Genomic DNA, 10955 nt, shown 5'->3' with positions numbered 1-10955 from the left:
ATGCCAAAATATTTCTTGTTTTTATATTTAAATAAAGTTTGACATTACTTTGTGAACTTAACAAAATTAATTAATCATATTCCTTTTTCGATTTGAAAAATCCATGTCGGCTAATCGTTAAAACCAATAGTGATTTCCATAACAATTTGCCATCAATAATCACATGTAATTCTTAAAGACGTCCTCCTTAGATAGGGTAATCTAGGATGCAATTAAACAAAGATGGAATATTTCTAATAATTAATTAGTTTAGTAGAAACCTATTTAAATGGGTCTTCTATTATTAATATACAAAGAAAATAGTTTACTTTTCATATTCTCAATTATATTTATTTTTATATCTTTATTAATTTGTGCTAAATTAAGCTCTAACAATCTGCATCATTAAGTAATGTTTGGTAAGGGCGGAAGAGAAAATACAAGGAGAGAGGGGCTAAATCTACGAGATAATGTGTTGGAATTTTATTTCACGTGATAACGTTCTCCCAAGATTAATTGCTGAAGTAGGGCGAATTGCACAGTGTTGGCCGTAGGTCGCCATGCCTTCCAGGCGACCTACGACGTGGCAGCTTCAGACGTCCCATGCACAACCCAACCCATAGGTCGCCATGCACTCCGGGCGACCAAGGAGGTCGCCATGCACGCCCGGTGACCTTGTCTCCTTGCATGGCCATGTAATATTCTGCACGTCCCGCTCTATAGATGCAACGCATGCATGAGGGAGCAGAGGTTAAAGCTTGGGTCAGGCAGGAATCTCCCAGCTATGACATGCAGGGCGTGCAGAGGGTTAAAAGCTTGGTCGCCCGGAGTGCATGGCGACCTATGGGTTGAGTTGTGCATGTCCCATGCACACGATTATTCCCTCGTCGGAAGCTGCCACGTCGTAGGTCGCCCGGAAGGCATGGCGACTACGGCCAACACTGTGCAATTCGCCCTACTTCAGCAATTAATCTTGAGAGAACGTTATCTCGTGAAATAAATAATTCCAACATATTATCTTGTAGATTTAGCCAGGAGAGAGGTCTTCTCATTTTTGGCTTTGTTTTGCCAAGTCAAAGTAGCTACATTGAAGTTTCTATCTGAGTCGAAATAAATGCGCGCGTAAAAGTTTCATTCCTTTCGCTCCTATATATATATATATATTATATATATAATATATATATAGTATTCGATTAAATATTCTCTAATATTATATTAAATATTTAATTTAATTTTTATTACTTTTTTAAAGTATTTTGATCCACAATATTTTTTTTTAGTTTAAAATTCCTCTAACTTTGACAACCTGTTTTGTATTTGTTGTTGTTGGTTGTAATTTGGTCCTCACGTAGTTTATTTCTTGTTAAACACTACAGTCCATGGACGTTAAATCTAAAATGAATTCATTCCTTCAACATTTCATTGTCTTTTCTTAGCACCCAATTAACAGCGCAGCTTGAAGAAAACCTTAAAGAGTATACAATCAAAACAACAATTAGAAGACTAATCCATTGCCAACTCAACGGATAGGGAAGGGAAAACACACTAAACCAAACTCGCTGACAGTAAACTAATAAGTATTATTATTATACATCACTTAAAACCAATCCGTTGTAGTCTAGTTGGTTAGGATACTCGGCTCTCACCCGAGAGACCCGGGTTCAAGTCCCGGCAACGGAATTTTTTTTTTCTTTTCGGTGTTAGCCCAGTATATCTCCTGAAAACATGAAATTTTTGTATTATCCTCGTTTCTTGGCTTATTTGCCTTCTCAACCATACAGCTTCGCTTTCCTTTTAATCAAGAACCTTTAAGTTGTCGCATTTATGGAATTTTAGGTGAATGCAACCTCCCAAAATGTGTCATCTTTCTTTTATGGATGAGTGGCTTCAAAATTTATGTAAGTTTGTTTTGCATGTAAGACTTTTGAGTTCAATAATGGTTCTGATTGGCTTAATTCGGCACTAGATGCTACCTATGACAATGGAGTTTTTTTTTGTTTTCAATGTTGAAGATGAAGAGTGTAAGTTGACCATTGTTTACCATGGTCTTGTTTCACCAATGCTAACTCATTAGGTCTGATGCAGATCTTCTATCGAGTCCAGGAGAATCAGACGTGTGCTGCTTATTTTGCCGCATTGGGATACTTGAAAGATTATCACAATGGACATAACGCTATCCACATCAAGTAATGACTTTCCATGAGGACAGACTGTTGAGACTAAATCACCTTCATAATTTCTTTTCTCTTCAGCATTTGTTGGGATTAGTTTCGTCGGAGTCAACTGATCAGCAACTTTTGACGACAGAAAGTTGACCCACGTGATCAAGGATCCATGAGAGATTGGTCGAATTAGTTTAAAGAGAGCTATTTCCATTTAATTTCTGGTTTGATGAACTCCATTGAATGTTATCTACTGTGTTCTTAATGATTTGGATTATTTGTGAATTGGATCTTCTATTAATATCATTTCTATTTCTATTCTATTATACAGCTTTGATCATTGTACTTGAGTTTTATTGGCTTCTAAGTACCCAGAGAGATTAGAAGTAACAACCGTAATATCGAGAGGATGACGAGTGCATCGTTAAAGTTAGTCATAAATTGCAACGAGAATTCTACTCCATATTCACATTATACAATGTATAAAGTTTTGGTAATATTGTCGAGAACCAGCTATTGCTTGTTTTTTTTTTTTTTTTTTGAAAAGGGGGTTTTGTATGATTCAAATAAAAGTCCCTAAACCTAAGTGGAAGAAAAAGTGTCCTAAATCGATGTCAATACACATCATTCTTTCACCACTAAAACTCAACCACAAATAGACCAACAAATAGACCAAGGTCAAACACACCAGAATGAGAAACGAAACCAGTAAAGAGTTCCCAAAATCTACCCACCAACGCAGTAGGCTTAAAGAAATAAAGGCGAAAGCACTCTCCAAGCTACAACACCAAGCTTCAAACAAACCACGGAATGAGAAAAGCCAAATTTTAAGTCCTTCGAACTTTACTTGCAGTTTAATGTCCAGAAACTGATTAAGAAAACGAAGCAAAGCATAGCTGCAATTCACAACTACCAGCAAAAACTAAATTAGTGCTAAACGAAACACAGCAGAGCCAATAGCCCACAAACGGAGCATAACCCCAACTGCTTCCACGCTTAAGAGAACCTGCACCCTCAAACAGCTGAAACAAGCAACAACACCACTACAACCACACGGTCACACAACAAAAATGCCATACAAAGCTAGTTCAACTACATTCAACTGAACAAAGATTCGAGACGACTATCCACTAGCAGCAGCTAGGCAAGGATATCTGACAAAATCAAGGACCGAAGGGCAAGATAATGGCCATAAGCTCTTAACCAAAAACCAATCCTCATGAAGCCAAATCAATATTTGATCAACGGTAAAACTTTTGTTACTAAATACACTTCATTTCTGCACAACCAATAGACCAGATAATTCCAAATAGTCAAACGCCAAACTAATCTGCAGGAATAATTAGACATTTGCCCCGCCCAGGACAACAAAGTTAATATTCCAAAGCATAACCCACCTTTGCCAAATCCTCCAAACGAGTGACAAACAAGGGTTAACCGTCTCCTGCTCCTTTTGGCAAAAACACAGAGACAAGAATTCAACCTGATCACCCCCCGATTAGCTAAATTAACAAGGGTCAGAATACGTTGACGAACAATCCTCCAAACAAAGGCTTCAACCTTTGGAGGAGTTAATTCGCCCAAAACTAAGTTCCATACCAATCTTTCTCATACTCAATGCTCGCTTCATTTGCCAAAAACACTCGGGGAGTACGACCCATCCGATGAACCGACCCATCTCAAAAGATCCTTAGCTGGACAACCGCGAACTGCTCTGTTATCGTCTTCATAAACACATCCCAACGCTAAACTCACACTTGAATAAAATCCTTTGAATAGCAATATTCCAAACCCACACCTCATTACTTTAGAATCAAAATCTGAAATTTTGTCAACTTTTCTAACAACCACATTGTAGATTCTGGGAAAGACAATCTAAGCGACGAAACCTCGGTCCAATCTTTCCAAAAGTCAATAAAACTACCATCCTCAATGACACATCTGCATTTATTCGAGAACAAATCTTCGGACCTAGACAAGGAGACGTGATGTTTCTCCACATCCAACACGCTCTTCTCAACGACTCTAGTTTAGGTAGCAATGCAAAATGATCATGACCGTTTTTGCGACCACTATTTTCCTCCATATATCAGGTTCTCGCCCAAATCTCCAGATTCACTTGTCCAATAAAGAGTCATTTTTTATTCTCATATCGATACATCCCAAACCTTCAAAGAGCTTTGGTTTACAAATATCTTCCATTTTACCCATGATTGCTCTGCCCTTGTTCGAACCCCATAAGAAATCTGCGATCATTTTGTAAAGCTTGGAAGCTACAGCTACGGGCATCTAAAACAACGAAGAAAATCAAATATTAGCTACAACATATTTACCAAATAAGGCAACCTTCGGAAGAAATAAGCTTTCCTTTTACTCTTCAAGTCTAGCAGGAATTTGTCCATTTACAGGCTTCCAAATCAACTGAATTGCTCAACGACTCAGCGAAAGACCCAGGTACGTGGTAGGAAAAGAACCTCAATCACAAAGAATTGCTTCTGCCCACCTCGCTTCGATGTTTACTCCAAAACTCTTGACTTCCGCATATTGAGCCTTAACCCGAAGCTACTTTGAACACTCTCAAAAGCCTTTTAATATTTTCATTAATTCCAAATTCTCCTAAGCAAACGATCAAATCTGCGAACTGGATATGTGATAGATGCAATCCCTCTGAGCCTACCAAGACTCCCTCAAACAGCCCCACTTCAGAAGCTTTTCTCAAGCATCCGCTCAAAGCTTCCCCTATAAGGTGAATAGAAGCGGAGACAATAACACCTTGATGTGTAGCCCTCTTTTAATCCTGAAATTACTCGATGGAGAGCCGTTCACCAGCACTAAGATAGATGTTGTCGATAAACACGGGTTAATCCATCTTCGCCATCTTGATAAGGGATATTGTTTGATTGGAATATTTTAACCTCGACATTTTTTTAAGGTAAAAGTCTCTAACGTTGACTATATAGCCATTTTGTTCTATTTTATTTAGTTTTTCGACCCTTTACATTTATTTTAAGATAAAAAACTCATATTTAGAACGTTAATTGTTTATTAATTAATTATTTTATTATAGATAGATCTTTTGACTTTAAATAGAATGTTAGAAATAAAATAAAAATACCTAATGGTGGCTTGGGGTTGCATCGTGTTCGATTACATAACCAAATCTTATAATGAAATCTGTTTTGCTGTAATTAGTAAACCGGATGAGTTTGGATTCGGCTTTTGCGACAGAAATACAAGATACATGATCTTTTCCCTCACTCTATTTATCGGCCAGTAAGCTCTTATTTATGGCTCTCCTTTCAAATATTTGGAATCTCTTTCGACCCAATGTAGCATGGTCCTTTGGGCGGGTGCTGGAATCAAGTTTGGAACGAGTTTGGGTGCCAAAAATCGGTGCCCTTCGTGAACATTTCTTAGATTCTGTTCAAGTCATCCCTCAATGCAATTTGGCGATTAGTAATCGAAAGGTGATTGGAACCTTGACTATCTAAGGACCTTACTTCATGAGGATGCCATATGCCACATTATTGCCATTAAACCCCCATGGCAGGTGATGAACAAAATAATGTATGTGGAGATGGAATGTATCCTGAATTCAATGTTGCTCTGCTTATGAATCCTTAGCATCTCAAACTTGGTCCCACCGAAACTGCAAATGGAGCAATGTTTGGCGGATGCAAGTGCCACAACGAATTAGGGTGTTCATTGGTCTGCTCTCCATCATCGTCTCATGACGAATTTAGAAAGTTTGACTCTAGATGCTTCTTGCTCCCTTTGTGGATCCACAAGAATCTATCTTACATGTTCTAAGAGATTGCGATAAAGTAAGAAAATTATGGTCATGCATTATCCCTACTCACCGGAGGTTAGTTTTTGCTATGGATTTTGATACTTGGTTACTGAGTAACATAGAGCAGAAATCGATTGCAAATGTTTGGAACATTCCATGGCACTTTCTTTTTCTCTCCTTAGCATGGCATCTATGGAAACGAAGGTGCAACCACACGTTCACTCTTGAATGCCTTTCGCTGGAGCAGTTTTCAGCCAAAGTTAGGATGGGCAAAACACTAATAATTGCAAGTTACACCCCACTGCTAATTCAACGAACCCTGCTGTGTCTGTTGGTGGTCAAAACCCCCACCTGGATGGTTCTGTCTTAATACTGATGGAGCTGCCTCAACTGATACATCAAGAAGTGCTGCAGCAGGAGTCTTTCGAGATTGTGAAGGAAATTGGATCTTGGGCTTTACTCATTCGACTGGTTACTGCTCATCACTCCAAGCCGAATTGTGGGGAATATTCATGGTTTAAAGATTGCATGGGAAAATGGTTATGAACGAGTGATTGTCCAAAATGACTGCCTAAATGCAATCAAGATGATCGAGGATAAAGATGGAGTCGATAGCAATATGGCTTTGGTGCGTGCGATGTACAACTTGAGATGCAATCGTGGACCACTAAATTAAATGGTTCCCAAGGGAATGTAACAAGGTGCAGACAAACTTACAAGGCTTGCGGACCATGTCTCTTTGAACGTCGCTCTTTTTCCTCCGGATGTTTTCGAGCTGGTAGAGTGTGACGCTTTGGCCACTCGTATTAAGAGTTTAATGTAATCTTCTAGGCCTCTTTTCCAATTCAAAAAAATGTTACATAATTTTCTGATATCATGCCTAATTAAAAGAAGAGTAAGTATAGTAATGGGCACTGAACTTTTCTAAAACTTGCATTAGGTCCCCCAACTTTTAAAACTTACAGTACAGTTCTCCAACATTTAGTCCGTTTGCAATATGGTCCCCGACGTAACCTGCCGTATGACGTCGTTACTACCATTAGTACGTTTGCAATATGGTCACTAAATTTTTCAAGCGCTTGCATTTAGGTCCCCAACTTTTAAAACTTACAACACAATCCTCAATTTTATTTTAAACCCAAATTTAAAATAATTTAATTACATTTTAAACCCCAAATTCTAAAATAATTTAATTACATTTTAAACCCTAAATTCTAAAATACTTTAATTTAGGGTTTAGAATGCAATTAAAATATTTTGGAATTTGGGGTTTAAAATGTATTGAAGTGTTTGGAATTTTGAACATGAATTTGTTATTTGACATGTTTACTTCAATATAAATTTGAGGTTTATTGTATGCACATCCAACGGCTGTTGCACTTTGAACATGAAAAGTGCACCTATCACGGATATTGCATAAACCGTTGAAGTAAAGTAACAGGCCAATTGTCTTGTTCGTAGCTGTCGCACTTTGGTATGACAATCTAATAGGTTTGGATGGAACTTGAGCATGCATCCAACGGCTGCGAAAATTGTAAAGAGTTTTAGTTCATAGAACTACATCATACAAAAGCAATAACTAAAAAACCAAGAATATCAATTAATAACTCATTCAAAATGAGGACTTAATAAATAAAGGGACAGAGGTTCGGTCATAGTCACTCCAAAAGCTAAGGCGTCAAATGGGTTGTTTAAGATAGACATTAGATGCCAAATACAACATTACCAGTTGCAAATGCATTAATGGCCTACCCTTTTAATATAATTGCTTCTAATGCTCCATGTTTAATGTTCCTCAATAGCCAAAAATGATGAGAATCTAAAGCATATAGCAGAACTAAAATCCATAAGACTCCATATTCTTGTAAATTCATGGCATGTCAGCAATAAAAGACATTGTAAACATAGAGGACACTGCAACAAACATATATATGCCAGAAATGAAGGTGAAAATGTGCAATGACCGGGCAACATATCAAGTAGTTGCTCCAAAATATTACCATGTCATGATGCCTTTCGAGTTGCGTGCATGCATATATCAGTCCCATAATCAACATGAACTTATTAAAAAGAATACGAGTTCACAAGATGCCGAAAACCACAGGTCGGATCATACAATTCCGAGTAAACTAGTACCAGCAGTATCTCGGATTGAGCCTGGCGATTTCACTATGTCAATACACAACCAATTCCCTGATTAAAGAAAAACCAAAAATAATATCAAAAAAATTAGCCTAGAACCCTCTTTCATTTTATCTGATGGACTGAATATCTTTCATAAGGAGTACTAAAAGTTTGATAAGAATAAAGAAATAAAATTAGATAGTTTTGGTTCAAAACTAACATTGAATATCCATATCCTTGACATGTAATTCCAAAAACATAAAAATTTCAACAAAAACACACAATGTGAGCTAAAAATGAGAAAGTGCGAAAAAGAAAAGCTTACTTCTGAATAGCCCAAAAGAGAAAATAATACCCATTGCAGAGTGAGGAGAGGCTAAGAAATAAACGCAATAGGGTTGCGTTCCAACAATTCTTCCTCAATTTTCCTTTGTAAATAAAAAGCTTAAAGACAAAGCACTGCTTGGGTTTACAATTTTACATAGCGGAAAACTGAAGAACAAATCCAAATGTAATATCCTGAAATCCTGGTCAGTGACTAAAATAAGAATTTTTGAAATTTGGGGATTAATTTAGGAAATTAAAAAGTTTAAGGATTTTATAAGAATATTTCAATATTGGATAAAGGGTAAATATGAAAGGATTTAGGTTATTATGGTAATTTGGCTTGGAGGATATTTTTATCTCCCTTATTTAGAAAGACAACATGTGGGAATGGGGAGAGTTTTCTGGAAAGCTTATTTCTTCTTCTTCCTTCTTCACGTTGGCTTCCATTGTTAAGGGTAAGTTTGATTTTAGTTGTTGATTTCTTGAATATTAAGTAGGTTTTGATTATTTGGGTGTTATGTATATAAGCTTAAGTAAAGCTTATATAAGCTTAAAACACCAAGAAAGAGAAATATAAAGGAATTTCTATTAAGAGTTCAGAATGAAATTTTGTTATAGAAAGGTTTTGAAGTTCTAAGGATGGATTGACTAGTCAAAGGGTTAATTAAGAGTTAGAGGTGATAGAATTGAACTAGGAACATGGAAAATTTGATGAAATTCTTTGATTCAAGAATTATGGTGAATTATGAGAGATAATGAAGTGTTATAGTGTTATAAGAAGGGTTACATGTATAGATAAGTTTTATGGTATAAATAGGGGTTAATAAGTATAAATTGAGGATAAAGTAAGAATTTTCGGGCTTAAAATGTAATTTTTGGGTTGTGCGCATCGATGCATCTTTAATGTGTATCGATGCACTCTCAAATAAATGAACATCGAATGCTATTAGTGCATCGATGCATAAGGAGTGCATCGATGCACCCCTTAAAATGAAAACATCGAAGGTGAATTGTGTATCGTACATGGGTAGTGCATCGATGCACATGTTAGGGATGCATCGATACACTGTAGAATGTACCGATGCACTTCAATGGGAAATGGAATAATATTTCTTTCAGTTTAAGAAAGTATAGATTATAGTATATCAATGGGATACTGATAGTATAAATATATTTGTGTAGACATTGTTCGAAAGCAAAGTTCGGATAGGTCGGTAGAGTAAGATACGCAAAGAAAACAAGAGCTTAAGAGTGTTCATTGAGACCAGGTGAGTACATGATAGTAAGTGTATGTTATGTTAAGGAATTAAGACTTGCAATGAGTCTAATTCCGATATTATATGATATGAGTACTAAAGCATAAACATATAATGATATGGTGTTAGATGTATGTCAATAAGTAAATGCATATATCTAATTGTTGAATGCATCTTTATGTGTGAACTATGTAATGCATGTATTTATGAAATAGGTCATGTGATCATGAGATATATGATAAAATATATGTGAAAGTAATATGATTCATATGTGTTTCTATTAGAATGTTATATGATACGTTATGTATGTGACATGAATGATATGAATACATGTTAGTATAATAAGCTAGATTAAATGTTATAATCGAATGAAGGGATTGTATGAGAACATGTATATGTGAACATGTGTTATGAGATAAGAATCATGACTATGAACAATGTGAAAAGGAATACAAGTAAAAGTGAAAAACTATATGATAAGTGAATGTGAATTACATGGAAATATGCTATGTGAAAGTGAACTATGTGCCTGCGTAAATATGTGAAAAGATATAAAAAAATAATGTCCATGTCATGTGTTATGAGAGCTATAGGTATAGTTTGCATGCCAAGAGTCGAGGGATTATCAGTGGTCCTTCGGGACATAGTGGTCCTTCGGGACACAGTGGTCCTTCGGAACATAGTGGTCCTACGGGACAAATTCTATGCGCCCCTTGTGGGATTTATACGAGCTGTGGTGACAACATTTTGCATAACCTCTATGTACTCACATACCTTAAGTTCTCAATAGTGTGCATGGGCTTTGAAAAGAAAACATAATTTGATATAATAATATGTTTGTTTCTCGTGAAATGGTATATGTGATATGTATAAGTGATAAGTTATGATCATATGATAATAATGGTATCAAGTGCATATGTGTAATGGTGATATGAGATGTTATATGGTTATGTATGATATGATCATAGTAATTATTCATGTATTGTTGTGTTTTGAAATTATATTATATGTTTATGTTCAATATATGCTCATATGATGGAATTGAATTAATGACAAGGAAATAAGTAAGGATAAACATGTTAATGATGAGTTCAATAGGAATATAAGTATAATGTGTATTACATAAGATGTTCATGTATTTGTTAGTTTACTTTATGTATTTACATGTCTCACTAAGTTTATAACCTAGCGTGTAAGTGTCTTACACGTAAGTGTGGATAAGTCAGAAGATCAAGCTTCGGATCCGAAAAATAGTATATCTTCGCGCAAAGTTCATATCAGAAATATTTTGTAAAATATGTCTTGTCATATAATTTA

The 10955-nt window shown here is 36.1% G+C and overlaps 1 non-coding gene across 1 annotated transcript; it reads left to right on the top strand.

Moving 5' to 3' along the window:
- The first annotated feature begins 1586 nt into the window (after nt 1–1586).
- Nucleotides 1587–1659, top strand: TRNAE-CUC. Its single transcript has one exon. It is a non-coding gene; the product is annotated as a tRNA-Glu (tRNA).
- The last annotated feature ends 9296 nt before the right edge of the window (nt 1660–10955 follow it).

Source organism: Hibiscus syriacus, unplaced genomic scaffold, assembly GCF_006381635.1.
Source record: "Hibiscus syriacus cultivar Baekdansim isolate YM2019G1 unplaced genomic scaffold, ASM638163v2 tig00110597_pilon, whole genome shotgun sequence".
In the NCBI taxonomy this organism is placed as follows: Eukaryota; Viridiplantae; Streptophyta; class Magnoliopsida; order Malvales; family Malvaceae; genus Hibiscus; species Hibiscus syriacus.
This window is presented reverse-complemented; position numbering and strand designations above follow the sequence as displayed.